The sequence below is a fragment of the Podarcis erhardii genome, assembly GCF_964252035.2.
Source record: "Podarcis erhardii genome assembly, chromosome: 8".
NCBI lineage: Eukaryota > Metazoa > Chordata > Lepidosauria > Squamata > Lacertidae > Podarcis > Podarcis erhardii.
This window is the reverse complement of record NC_138499.1, coordinates 31,023,499-31,038,448: the sequence shown is the minus strand read 5'-3', so window position 1 is coordinate 31,038,448 and position 14,950 is coordinate 31,023,499. Positions and strand designations below refer to the sequence as shown.

The window sequence follows — 14,950 nt, the reverse complement described above, 5'->3', positions numbered from 1 at the left end:
CTTTTTGTTGGAGGCTTGGCGAACTCCTCGCTCTTTCCCTGAGACCCAGAAGCTTCCAAGAGCGCAGAGGCTGGTGGGAGGGGAAAGAAAGGGCTGGCCTCCCCGCCTAGGAAAGGTTCCTCGGCTTATGGAGTTGTACTCTGGCGTGGTCAAAGAGTGGGGTGAGGGTGACCTTGGGCAAGATCCCTGGAGTCACGTCTTTCCCACTGCCTTCTGGTAACTGGATAATCTGTTCCCTGCTTTCCCATTTTTTCCAGTCTTAAATTCAGTTCTCCCCATTTCCAACTTGGCTCTGCAACCGTGGGGGCCATGCAGTGTGCATGGCCCTGGCACCGAAATTTGTGGGTGCCTGGCCCCATCATGGGGAATGTGGTTCCTCGGGTACCCAGGGCCCCAGAGACTTGGCACCTGTGCACCTCAGTTTGCAATTAATAGAAGAACAGTCGTCCTGAAAATTCGCCAGCATTTTACTGCATATCCCCTTGTTATGCACATTTTCCTATAGACTTATGGTCCGCCCATATGCATTTTGTATGTTGTCTTCACATTTCTATGCATTTTTATACAGTGTTTACCCTAGTAACATGTGCATTTTTCTTCTCAGTGGCTGGAGAACTACATTGTAAAAATTCAGGGAAGTTCAAATTTCAAAGGATGCCCAGTGCCTCGGTTGCCTTGTTACTTGGGGCAGTGTGGTAAATTCACCTTCCCATGCAATCTGAACTGAGTTTCTCACCAATTCCCATTTGCACTCTCCCTCTGAGCCCAGTTTGCTCTTACCCCTCATGCTTCGCACTGTGTGCATGACCTGAGAGTGGAAGGTGAACAGGCAGTGAGTGACCAAGGGGTGCTGGACTTGAGAGTGCCCCCTCTGCAGGGGTGTGGGACCTGGCAGGAGCCCAGCGATGACAAACCTGGGCATGGTGCACCTTGGTCCCTTCCTATTCTTTGCCACGCTGCAGATAACAGATAATCTGTTTGCTTTAAAGGTTTGTGCCAAAGTGCAGGCAGGTAACCTAGTGACGATTGGTTCCGCCAGAACATTATCTTGAGGAGGACAATACTTGAAAGAAAATTTGCATATATCAAGCAGCCTATTGGTGAGCTGTAAATATGAATGGGTATGATCGTCAAAGCTACCTTTAAAAATGTGTTATTTAGGACAGAGTTTCACAAAAATGCTGGTGAATTTTCGTGATGATTTTTTTTTTTTAAGCTGCAAAATGTGGAGAACTTACTTGGAAGAATGAAAACAGGAGGGAACTGAAATTGACATATCCTCCAATCCCTAGTTGTGCTCTGCATATATGTGTACGTGCATGAATGCATGCAATTAAAAATGGCCATACCCACTTTTGGTCACACCCACCTGTGGCATGTGGTCCCCGGAGGACTGGGCAAAGATGAACCAAAAATGGTTAGCCACCACTGATACATAGGGCGGATGAGGGAAGGAAGACAGAAAAAGTTGTGTTTGGGGCTTGAAAATACAAAAAACACATGTTATAGCCAAGCTTTTTATTAAGAGTTAAAATTTCAGAGGTTAGCAATTACTGTATAGCCGAACCCTGAGAAATCTGGATACATGCTGCCTTTCTAAGGGCCAGCATAACAGTACTCGGTAAGTAAAGTATACTGCAATACTTTCTTCTTTTACTTCCTGAATTGGCCATTTACTTCCTGAAGTGAGTTGTTCTCTTCCCTACTGATATGCTCTTTTGCTGAAAGATTATTCTCTGTGAACATAAATTGCTTAACAAAAAATGTTTTAGTTGAACTTAAAGAAAGCAAAAATTGTGTAATGAGAGGAAAGTGTTTTGAAATACTTCATATCTTATTAAATTATGGCATGCCCGAGTTTGGCCGTTGGCCCTAGATGAAACAGCATTTCAGCAGTGGAGGAGGGTGAGCAGGGAGTGTGAGAACTACAAGTTTACATAAGTGCAGCTTCAATTCATCAGATATACCAATGCAGATGGTAAGATGGAAAAATTTCTGGTGCTCTGGAGAGCTTATTTTACTTTTATTTAGTAAATAAAGGTTTTTCTAAATTGTACCTCGTGCTTTTTTTTTGTCCCAATATGCTACAAGCATTTGACTTGAGATATATACTGTACATGTTTTTCTCATTTACATGCCAGGGATAATCACTTGAAAAGCATTACCACTTTGCAACTGGCACACTTGCCCAAAATACTATCGGCATCCATTCATTTTTATTATTGAACATATGAAACAAGGTGGAAAAACCCCTCGAAATATAAAGCACCAGGCTTGGGGGTGGGGCAGGACTGATTTTGGGGGGAGGGGAGTCCAAAACAGTGGCCAGCAGATTATATGCACAACAACAACATAAGGGGGTTCTTTTCCAAAACAGGAAGTCATGTTCCAATCACAATCTTTTGGTGGTGTTTCCTATAAAAGCCAACGCTCTGTGCTTTACTGTTAAATGCTTCAATCGTCATGTCTTTTGCAGTTAAGTGTAGCTGGAAAGAGGACCAAATAAGGCTGATATAGTTGATGGTGGTGTCTTGAATAATCTCTGACTCTTTGGTAAAATACATGTATAAAGCTGGTGCTGACTCCATATTGACATACTGTATTATGTTGTGTGTCATTCCCTCTTGCCCCACCCCGGAAAGCAATACTGTATATATCACAGTTTAGGGAAGGAGTGCGTATTCTGTCTGCAAACATGAATTGCAAACATGAATTCAGGGGGACATTCCAGATCTGAGCCTAAATTGGAACCTTTAAACTGTCCTTTATAATCATTGATGCCCTTTATTTTCACCATGCATGTCTTGTCTTCTGGGTCTGTATGTAAAAGTGTCGAATGGCTGTCAGAGACAACTGTGGTGCCTCACAAATCACAGTAAAACGAAACAGCTTCAGAAGCCCGATTGTAGGAAAATACACTTTCTTTCTCAGTGTTCACCTCTAGTTATGTAATGTACAGGCCCTTCCATAAACAGGCACTCTGCCTTCCTACCTTTTTTTTTTTTTTTTTTTTTTTTGGCAAAAAGCATCTAATTAGGATAATCTAATTAATGTCTACTCAAAAGTAAGTACCTCTGGATTGTATAGGATAGCAGCCTCTTTTAAAAAATATTCATAGAAGTTATTTTTTCTTTTTTTTTAGTGAATTCTTATACACCATTTTGTGTCTCATTTCACATTGTTCCTCCTTTTCATTCATTTCATTCATTCATTTTCGAGAGTCATGGTTCCTCATTTTAAAGCAGGGGCAGAGGGGTTGAAATTTATGAATGGATCTCCCTTCACATGCACACGGTAAGGACAACAACTTTGCTACAACAACCTACAGCTACTCCATTCATGAAAGATGAAGCAGCCTAGATGCTGCCTATACCGCAGTCAGTTAATGTTTAAGGGAGAATTAGTGTAGATTTTGTGGTTTATTTATCAATATATAATAAACCACGTAATCATCAAAAGCCTCTGAGTACTTTACGTAAAACAATATGAAATATTTATTAAAATATTACTGTTGTTTGTTATATTTATTTGTCATACTGAAGTGTGAAAACAAAACAAAAAATGGAAATAACAAAAAAAGTATGCTAAAATCAAACATAAAAAGAGCAGTGAAACAAGACCTCAAGGGGTATCAAGGTTCAGAAACGGGCAGCCAAAATGATCAAGGTTGCATTGTTTGGGATTTTTTTAGTTTAGAGAAGAAGCAGGGTTGGATTTAGGTTTGCTGAGGCCCTAAGCTACTGAACGTAATAGGGCCCTTTATATGTCCAGCTGTCCTTTGTCAACAACAAAGTGTTGCTGTTTTTTGTGTTGAATATGTGCTATGTGGTAATTTATGGACCTAATAGGTATCTAAAGCCATTTGCACATAACAAAATATTTATTTTATCAAAGTAAATGTTGAACGTATATTTTGGAAATGTACATCCAGTGGTTTTTTTCCTTTAATTTTTTGGGGGGCCCCAAGAGAGTGGGCCCCTAAGCTATAGCTTGTTTAGCTTATATGTAAATCTGGCACTGAAGAGGCAGAGATAGAGAAGAGTTTTTCTCCCTCCTAATACTAGAGCTCATGGAAATTCAATGAGTGCTCTTGTACTCAAATCCTGTTTGCAGGTTTCCCACAGGCTTTTGGTTGGCCACTTGTAAACAGGATACTAGACTATCATTTTATGATTCATCCCAACCACGTGCAGACTCTTCTTACAATCTTATGAGCTGCATATTCCTGCATTGCTGGGGGCTGGACTAGGTGATCCTCAGAGTCCCTTGCAACTCTACAATTCTATGGCTCATCCAAAACACATGCAAGGCTCACCCACCCTAATTAAAAGAATGCATACAGAAAGAGGACACATAGTTACCCTCCCAGTTAAGAACTTGAGTCAATAAAAAATATTTTTGAATGGCACCTAACAGACAAAATGATGGTGCCCAGAGTATTTCTCTGGGCAGAGCTGATAAAATAAAACTTTAGAAGAAGAAAAAAGATATATGATTGATCAAAAACATAGGTAAAACCAGCAGTTTTGAAGCAAGTGTACATAATAAAATTACATGTTTGGGTAAGCTGTCAAGGTGTCAAAAGATGTCAAGGAAATAAACTACTATCTGACTTTTAGAAGACATCTGAAGGCAGCCCTGTTTAGGGAAGTTTTTAATGTTTGACATTTTACTGTGCTGTTAATTTTCTGTTGGGAGCCACCCAGAGTGACTGGGGAAACCTTATTAGATAGACAGGGTATAAATAATAACATCACCATTGTTGTTGTTGTTGTTGTTGTTGGGGAAACCTTATTAGATAGACAGGGTATAAATAATAACATCACCATTGTTGTTGTTGTTGTTGTTGTTGTTAGCTAGCCTGAACAAACACGTTTTTAGAAGACACAAAATGCAACACAGTAAAGGTGCCATCCCAAACATAAATGCAGTTGGAATTTCATAGAGCAGGTGCTTCCCCACTGAAAAATTTAAATAATTTTTTAAAAAAATCTTATTTGATAACTGAAATAATTTTTCCTGCTATTCATAACAAATGTTTGTCATGTCTAGGTGTGAAACGGTGGATATTTGCTTTTGAGTAAAATAGCAGGGGAAATATTTTGCATGTATTGAGACCTTTTAAAAACGAAAACTATAAATAATAATCCCAAAATTTTCGCTTAGTGACACATACACACCAAACCAGATTCAGGATCAGGGGCAAAAAAAAAGAACCCTAGCTTTAATCATTAATAAATGACTGGATAATGTTAACTAATTAATGGGCAGTGGACAGGTAACACTTCTTTCTTGTTAAGACCAGTTTTCAAAATCTGCAAGGTCCTGCCAGATTATTTTTACAAATTAGTTTTGTGTTTAAATATTATTTCATTGGACTTGTAGTCAAAGTAACAGAGGAAAAATATGATTTCATCAGAATTGTAGTCAAAGTAACCAACAAAAAAACAATTGGGGTTGGTATACATTCTGTTGCTAAATCAGCTGTCATATACATGGTGAAATAAGGCATCAAATGACACCAGTGAAAGGAAATATTGCACATATTTTGATACGTAAGCATTTCTTACAGTAAATTGAAGATGTTCAAGTTTTGTGGAATTCTAAAAACAGCTAAATATTTTAATACATTTTATAACTGCTAAGCACAGCTTTGCTTCCTTTATACATACACGTTCAACAAACCTGTTGAAATGGAGGACAAAAACATGTTTATACAGGCATTCCCTTGATCTCTCTTCTGTTTTAATTTCTGTGTTGTTTTAATGTAGGAATGGGGGATTGAATCCGACCAGTGGGCTAGAGCTCTATCCTTCATTTACCTAATATGACAGCTGGGGGCGGGCACTCATGTGTCAGTCTCCTGATGTCACAAAGATGTCATGCAGCGAGGTGCTTTGAAGTCTCCGTGATGCTCAGGACGTCAAAGCACAATGCAGGACTTAGAAAGAGCCCTGTGCAGTGCTTTGTTGTAGTGAGCTGATCATCAGCAACTTCTAGGTGTTAAGCAGGTCTCTTTGCAAGGCCCTTCAAGCATCAACTGATTGGTAGTGACAACAACCTTCCCTTGCCAACACACCATCAGGAGGACTCTCTGAGGCTCCCAAGAGCTGCATATTGGCAGCTGCATCTCTACCTGTCACCTGCCATCACATCACATGGAGCAGGTGGGCCTTGTAGGCCAAACTCGAGCCTGTGCCGACCCAGATTAGGTTTGCAGGCCAGAGCTTCCCCACTCTGATTTATTGTATTGTATTGTATGATATTATATGGTATTGTATTGTATGGTATTGTATGTTACTTTTTGTAAGGAAAAATTCCATCACACTGCAGTTGGTATGGCTGCCAATATGATCTCACAGAGAGGGCTTTGTGAGCACGCCTGCTCTCCCCCTGTCGCTGCTACTGGTTGATTTGGGAGATGGGGTGGGTGATGGGGCCAACAGAACGAGCAAGACAGGCAGGGGGGCAGTCTCCTTCGTCTGCTTCCTTCTGGTGGTGGTGCGGTGAAGGGGTGAAAGACTTTCTCCTCTTTATCGCCACCATCCCATCACCAGTGGCGGCATCAACAGGGGGAACTGTGTACAGTGGTACCTCGGGTTAAGAACTTAATTCATTCTGGAGGTCCGTTCTTAACCTGAAACTGTTCTTAACCTGAGGTACCACTTTAGCTAATGGGGCCTCCCGCTGCCACCGTGCCACTGCCACACAATTTCTGTTCTCATCCTGAAGCAAAGTTCTTAACCTGAGGTACTATTTCTGAATTAGCAGAGTCTGTAACCTGAAGCGACTGTAACCCAAGATACCACTGTATTGGGGCGAGCTGTTTAGGGAATGAGGGGATGAGGATTGGCAATGAATTGGGGTCAGGGTTGATGGGTACACTGGAATGGGGGAGTTGAAGTAGGTGAGGGGATGGGGTTGAATGTTTTCCTCCCCCCCCCCCCATCTGTTCTGGTTTTTCCTCCAGTGTAGAGGGAGTATATGGATGGAAGAGGAGGGCAGAAAACTCCCTTGCACTCATGCAAAAAGTCAGTGGCACATCTACTTGTGAGAACTGTCCTGGGCCATTTCCAGATTGTCACACTTTTGTGTGTATCTCCCACTCAGTCAGAAATGTGGTATATGTCCTTGGTACAGTAAGAATGCAGATAAAGCAGGTACATTGCAAGAGGCAAAGGTACTATAGCACTCTTGTGAAACAAATACACATCTTTTTTAAAAAGGACTTTCGTGGTAAGAGAAGAGTCAGAAGTGCTGGATAAAAAACATGTCATGGCAACAAATAAACCACACAAATGTTGTGAAAACAAATCAGGAGTATTTGCATGATATACACTCCATGTGGAAGTGACTCTTCTGCAGCAATCAACATCCAGAACATGTTTGCTTTCAATAACTTTGATATCTGTTTCTAGTGAAATTCTGTTGGGCATCTTTTACATTTATAAAAATGTGTTATGCAGTTCCAAATTTATACAGTATGTTGCATACAGTGCAAAATGCACAATATGTTGATTTTTAATAGTTGTTTTCTAGCTGATGCTGATGAACAGTATAATGCCTTCAGAATACCCAAAACATAATGCAATATGCATAATGCAATGCTTTTGCAAATAAAATGTTTTTATAGTGCCTTTTTGGGGTACCTCATTATGAAGGTATGGTGCTGCTTCTCCCCCCCCCCCCAGCCACTTTTAGCCTCTCTTTCAACAATCTTGTCCATTGCAGTGTGGTTTTTTTTGTCCTATAAAACCTACAGCCATGAGAGTCATGGAGTAGCGCTGCCCAAGGTTCGATTACTTGGTCATCCTAACATGTAATTAAACAGAAACAGCTTTTATATATTTTTTTCTTTTGAAATGCCTGTCATTGTGATGGGTGGGATGTATATATAGAGAGGGGAAGTTTTTCTATTGCAAGGACACTCTGAAAGTATAGTTCTTTGTGCATAAACACGTTGCACTTCCCTGCAGATGTGCGCATGGATCATGTTGTGCCTTCACTGTAATAGTGTCAACAAGTTCAGCACTCTATCTATTGCATTTGTACCCTACTATTCAGCCAAGAAGGTTCGCTCATTGGCTTATGTAGAATCAATGAAAATAAGACAGTTGCTGCCAGCAGGCATTCATTCTCTATCTCTCCCTCTCCACCAATACATGACACACAAGGGGAAACGGATAGGGAGAGAAGAAGAAAAAATCAAACTCAGACACCAAGCCTTCAACCGTTGCCTTTCCTGAGCACTTGTGGATAGGGGACAGGCCCTAAACACTAACAAAAATAAATGTGGAAATTGTCTGTTAGGGGTTTCCATGCAGTAATGCCATCATTTTGCAACTGTGGGACAGTCCAGCAAGCTAATGCCCTTCTCACATTTGTGTTCTAGCAAGCATTCATAGGGGAAAATGGGGCAGGGATGTAGCTTGGTTTATTGGTTCTACTATGTGCCCTTTGGTGTTTTTGTTGGTGGTGGTGGTTCTAGTATTCAATATTGAATTTGATATTGTTTCTTATTCATTAGCCTCTCAGAGGGCTGTGGGCCATGTGGTGGGTTACAGATATCAAGCACAAATCAAAATACAATAGTAAACATCTCCCAAGTAAATTAAACTAGACCTAAGAGACCAAGGTTCAAATGTCCACTTGGCCATGAAACTCATGGGGCAATCACTGCTTCTCAGCTTAACCTACCTCACAGGTTTGTTGTGGTTAAATGAGGAGGGGCCGACTCAAAGTATGGAGAAAATAGCCCATGTACTGGAGAAAAAAGGTGGGGTGTAAATTCAGTAAATAAAATCCACTCCAATAAAGTAGAATGCAGCCATTGCTTCAAATCATATAATGAAGGCACCAGACAGTGGCACCAGACAGAGCAACAATAGCCTGTATATTGCTTAACCAATTATTCTAAAATTCACAGTTAAAGAAGTTCCTCAATGATGAAATGCAGTTACAGTAAATGTTTTTCTTTATTTCTTTTCCTTTTGATGCAATTCATTGTAAAAATATGGCATGTGATTGGTTAAAACAGGAAGCTCTCTTCACATGCAAAGACCAGAGAGTTTTGCTGATTGAATTAATTCTGAACTCACTGCCCTTCTGAGTAAAGATTTAAATTACCACAGGGTAATTTTCCTACCCCCTCCCCGCAAAAATACTTGTTTTTTTTTGTTTTTTTCCCCTGTATTCATATGTCTGATTTTTTTTAAAAATACAATAGAAAGAAAAAAAACAGCATAAGCAAAAAACAAACAGAAAAGAAAAACAAACATAAAATTTGGCATCGTGTAATAACCAACTTTTCTTCATTTTTGGACTTCCTCACATCTCCCGCTCCTGCATTCCACATTAATAAAACTTTAGCCAGCAATTTATCACCTTATTTCCATTCTTATTATACACATTTTCAATATTTTGTCCCTAACTTTGAATATTTTATCTAAATCTTAAATACCTAATTTTAACATAGTATTTATTCAAAATTTATTATTCTCATACAATTCACTCATTCTCATAATCTTTACAACTAACTTTATGGTGCCCTGTTGTTTTAGAATCTCTCATCCTTCTTAACACTCATATAGTTTACAGTGTTTTTGTAAATAGTCCTTGAATTTCTTCCAATCCTCCTCCACTGCTTCTTCTCCCAGGTCTCGGATTCTGCCAGTCATTTCTGCCATCTCCATGTAGTCCATCAGTTGCATCTGCCATTCTTCCAGCGTGGGCAAATCTTGAGTTTTCCAGTATTTAGCTACAAGTATCCTTGCTGCTGTTGTTGCATACATAAAAAATGTTCGATCATTCTTTAACACCCTCTGGCCAACAATGCCCAAAAGGAAGGCCTCTGGTTTCTTAGGAAAGGTATACTTAAATACCTTTTTCAACTCGTTATATATCATTTCCCAGAAGGCCTTAACCCTAGGGCAAGTCCACCAGAGGTGAAAGAACGTTCCTTCAGTTTCCTTACATTTCCAACACTTATTGTCTGACAGGTGATATATTTTTGCTAGCTTGACTGGGGTCATGTACCACCTGTATATCATTTTCATAATGTTTTCTTTCAAGGCATTACATGCCGTAAACTTCATACCGGTGGTCCATAACTTTTCCCAGTCAGCAAACATGATGTTATACCCAATGTCCTGTGCCCACTTTATCATAGCTGATTTAACCGTTTCATCCTGTGTATTCCACCTCAGCAACAAGTTATACATTCTTGAAAGTACCTTAGTCTTAGGTTCTAACAGTTCTGTTTCCAGTTTCGATTTTTCCACCTGGAATCCTAACTTTTTATCCAATTTAAAAGCCTCTTTAATCTGAGCATAATGTAACCAATCTCGCACTTTGTCTTTTAGTTTCTCCAAACTCTGCAATCTCCAATTGTCTCCATCTCTTTCTAATATTTCCCAGTATTTCGGCCATTTGACCTCCATATTGGGTCTTTTCACAGCTTTAGCTTCCATAGGTGAAAGCCACTTTGGAGTCTTGTTTTCTAATACGTCTTTATATTTTGTCCAGACATTAAACACTGCTTTCCTTACAATATGGTTCTTGAAATTCTTGTGAATCTTAACCTTGTCATACCACAGATATGCATGCCAACCAAAAGCATTGTTAAATCCTTCCAAGTCTAACACATCAGTGTTTTCAAGAAGCAGCCAGTCTTTCAGCCAGCAAAAAGCTGCTGATTCATAATACAACCTTAAGTCTGGCAGGGCAAACCCCCCTCTTTCTTTAGCATCAGTTAATATTTTAAACTTAATTCTGGGCTTTTTGCCCTGCCAGACAAATTTAGAAGGGTTTTAGAAGGGTTGAACACAATTGTTCCAAGATATTATTGGACCATAAAGAAGGTTGATCGCCAAAGAATTGATGCTTTTGAATTATGGTGCTGGAGGAGACTCTTGAGAGTCCCATGCACTGCAAGAAGATCAAACACATCCATTCTTAAGGAAATCAGCCCTGAGTGCTCACTGGAAGGACAGCTGAGGCTCCAATACTTTGGCCACCTCATGAGAAGAGAAGACTCCCTGGAAAAGACCCTGATGTTGGGAAAGATGGAGGGCACAAGGAGAAGGGGACGACAGAGGACGAGATGGTTGGACAGTGTTTTCGAAGCTACAAACATGAGTCTGACCAAACTGCAGGAGACAGTGGAAGACAGAAGTGCCTAGCGTGCTCTGGTCCATGGGGTCATGAAGAGTCGGACACGACTAAACGACTAAACAACAACAACATTATAAGGTTTTTGAATTGTGAATCTTGTTTTCAGTGCTTAGAACTTAAACTTCTTAGAACTTACATAAGACACTCGTGCTGATTGCCAAAGGAAAGTTCGTGTTTAGGTATTTCTCTTAATTAGTATTACCTACTCTTGGTTCAATTGTAGCCATAATTATTTTAACTACTATTGATATTTTAGGTATATTAGTGTTTCGCTACACTGGATTTGTTCATTGTGTTTGTTATTATTTGATTGGCTTCATTTCAGTTGCCAGACTGGGGAAATTCAAGGGAAAGGTGTCACTCTTTGAATTAGGAACCTAGGTGTTTGGGACTATGTGTTTAAATTCTATATCTGTTTGTCATGCAGAAGTACTCATAATTATTTTGGGAGTAAGCCCCTCTGAAATGTGAATAGAAAATAGCAGACCTATAGAATTGTGGTGTTAGGTGTGATATTATTGTCACTTAAACTATTTTGTGAAGTTTAGGGGTGTGTAGCTTACCTGAGAGGTATCTGCTGGCTCAGGGAAACCAAGCTATGCAGAAGTACAGAACACAGGAACATGCCACTGGCTAGATTTGGCACAGACACAAGCTGTTCCCTATCACTAATGTAAATTATTTAAAAAATATGCCACCACAACTAGTACTGGGCCAAAAAGCATTCATTCAATCCAGCTGAATTTCATAAAACATTCCCTGAAGTTTGTGTTCACCTTTTGAAAGTGTATGAATTTAAATATTTTTTTTTCTAACTTAAATACACGGTGACCAATGGTTTCCCTCCTCAGTACTCTTTCTCTTTCGTTCTCTCTTTCTGTCTCTCTTATTCTTAAACCAAAATAAAGGAGCCTTGCATCTGCTTCAAGTGGTAGCTTCACTGCTCCCAAATATACTGTGTTTCTGGGCCAGAGTTTTCCTGGAAAGGATGTAGCAGCATTCCCAGGGAAATTCGAGGGAAAGGTGTCACTCTTTGAATTAGGAACCTGGGTGTTTGGGACTATGCTTAAATTCTAGATCTGTTTGTCATGCAGAAGTACTCTTAATAATTTTGATACAAAATATCAAAGTCTTCATGTGTAGCAGAGCCAGGAGTCATTATATCATTGATACAATCAACATCCCATTGTCACGGTCCGGTTCACGGGCGGTTGAAGTCCTGGCTGAGGACGTCGGGACAGGGGGCAAGACAGCGGGGTGGGAGCAGGAACAGGGGTCAAGAAGCCAAGGGTCTGAGGATCAGGAATCAAGGAGTCAAGAAGCCAAACACAGCAAGGCAGGAAGCGTGTTGCTGTGACAAAGAGCTAAAGGGAAATGCTGACCTTGCATCCCTCCCAGGTCTTGCCACCAGGTGCTGTGAGTTACTAATCGGCCTCACCTGTGTGGCCGCACCTTGCCTCTTCAGAACAAACTTAGGAAGGCCCCAGTCCTGTGAAGCCCTACTGGTCACAGGGACTGGCTCCTGCACTCCTGACACCCATGAGATCTGGTTCTCTTTTTATGAAGGCGAGACTATAAATCTGATTTCATTACTGCGAATTGTTCCGATAACAATTAAGGTTGAACATGGTGCACAAATATTGTAAAATAAATACAGTCAGAAAGAGGCTACCCTTTCCTGGCTCTTACCTAAGTGGCTCTTTAAAAAGAAAACCATAGGAAGAGATAGTTGTAGTTTCGTTCTTTAAAAATGATTTTTGTGGTCTTCCTACCACCCTTGAGAGCTCCAAACCACATTCTTTTTGGATCTACATTCCATGCATATTCTCCATTTCATAGCATGGAGGACTAAAAACCACTCAGACTAAATAGCCTGGGCCACAAATTAATCAAGCTCAAATTATCTGGTTTCAAGCCCTTATAGAATGCAAGGAATTTTATTTCACCGGGTTGTAGACCAAGTGGAATCCAAAGTACTGAACAGAGCATATTTAACAGTAGTTAAGAAATTTTCAAACTAAAGCTGAAAATGATAAAAATACATTTTTAATCAGCAGGAGCCAATGTAGGCAGTGGGTTCAGCAGTATTTTCTATGGTGCCCACAAAAGGTCTTAGTAATCACCCCCTCAAAAAAACACAACACAGGAGAGACTGTTTGCTCTTCCTGCTCAGCACTAGTTCGAATTACCTGAAAATGACTGACCAACCAAGGAATTGCCTGAAAAAGGGAGATGTGGTCCTGGTCAGTACTTACATCGTTGGGGTCTAAGGAAGGCTTTTTTAAAAGGCAGCTCAGAACTAGGGATGTCAGTGAATTCAGACAAAAATGGGAAAGGAAGTAGAAATTGATGTAGTATAAATTGCTGTTTGTCTGTCATGAGGAATAGAAATCATTTGATCAAATACAATCTGTATTCGTTCACATCATTGCTGTATTTTCTAAGTCTACAAATGATATCAAATTAATTACTTTTGTTTACATTGCTCTGGCATTTCCTTTCCATTGAAATAAATGTAAGTTAGAGAAATATTTACGTAAGTCGTTTAACTTATGTTAAATAGCAGACAGCAAGACAAATAATGTAGTGCTCAGTCGAAACCAAAATGCAGTGGATCAGAAGCAGCACTGAATGTGGCAAATACAGGTTGGAATGAAAATTGGTGTTTTCTTACTTTTACAAGCAGCTTTTTTAACACCATCACCTTTGCTCTCAGCAGCATTTACTACTCCTGGATCCAACCAACCACTCTCTCTTTGATTGGTAAGGGCTCAGCAGAGAAGTTGCAGATTGGTGAAACCTCTCCAGTTGCCATTCCTCAATCCTTTGTCTTCAATAACTATATTTTGCCCTGATCATTCAGTTTTCCTGAGATTACCCACGGAATGGCTTTGCTGTTCCACATCTCAGTTGGCCACAGTATGGAGTACTTTTTTATTGTAGGGACCATGAATTAGTTACAATATATTATATCTTATGCCGGGAAGCCACTGAGGTCTGGTTGTACACTGTGAAAATCCTAAATTGAAGATTTAAGTTTCCCTTTTTCTGTTGGTAAAATGCTGATACTAACAGCTGGTATTCTACCATTTAGGCCAGTTTTGCATTTCTTTTAAATTAAATTTAAATTTCTTTTAAATTACCATTTAGGCCAGTTTTGCATTTCTTTTAAATTAACACAAGTTAACATAAATTACGGTGAAGGTGGTATGCTGAAATAAGTGCATCAGAGACTTCCTGATGGGATTCTTGCTCTGAACACAGTTAAAATGGGAATGAATATATATATATAAATTTTCATTGTACACATAACAGCTTTCAATAAAACGAGCAAGACTGCTTCTAATACTGTTAATGAAAACAGTTTATATATACATTTCCTATTTTTTGTTGAATGAGCATAAATAAAATAAAGGTGTCTTTGACAGGAAAGCTGCAGACAATTTTTTTTGTATTTCTTTTCTTTATTATATTTTGTTAAACCTGAATTTGGTGTATCCTGACATTCCTCATATTCTTTAATAAAGCTTATTAACATTTGTTCTTGGTGTCTTTGTTGGCTGAACTGAACATGAAACATTAAATTCTGTCTTCTTTTATGGATTGCATTGGGCCTGTTAAGCCTCCTTATGCTACTGAGGTATAACTGTTTGAGTAAGAATCTTATAAGGCTTGGACAGAACAGCAGGTGTGGGGATGGCTTGTCTATAAGCAGTGTCAATCCCAAGGCAACCTTTTAAGGACAGTCAGAGCAGCACCAGATCAGCTGTCACTTTTA

The 14,950-nt window shown here is 39.7% G+C and overlaps 2 long non-coding RNA genes across 2 annotated transcripts in view; one reads left to right on the top strand and one right to left on the bottom strand.

Moving 5' to 3' along the window:
- LOC309349067 overlaps window positions 1-14,950 on the top strand; it is a 36,324-nt gene that overhangs the window by 1,151 nt on the left and 20,223 nt on the right. The gene's annotated exons all lie outside the window — the stretch shown is intronic.
- On the bottom strand, window positions 11,536-14,290 carry LOC309348429. The gene is made up of 2 exons (XR_014159390.1): window positions 12,503-14,290; window positions 11,536-12,464 (listed from the first exon to the last, which is right to left on the bottom strand). It is a non-coding gene; the product is annotated as an uncharacterized lncRNA (long non-coding RNA).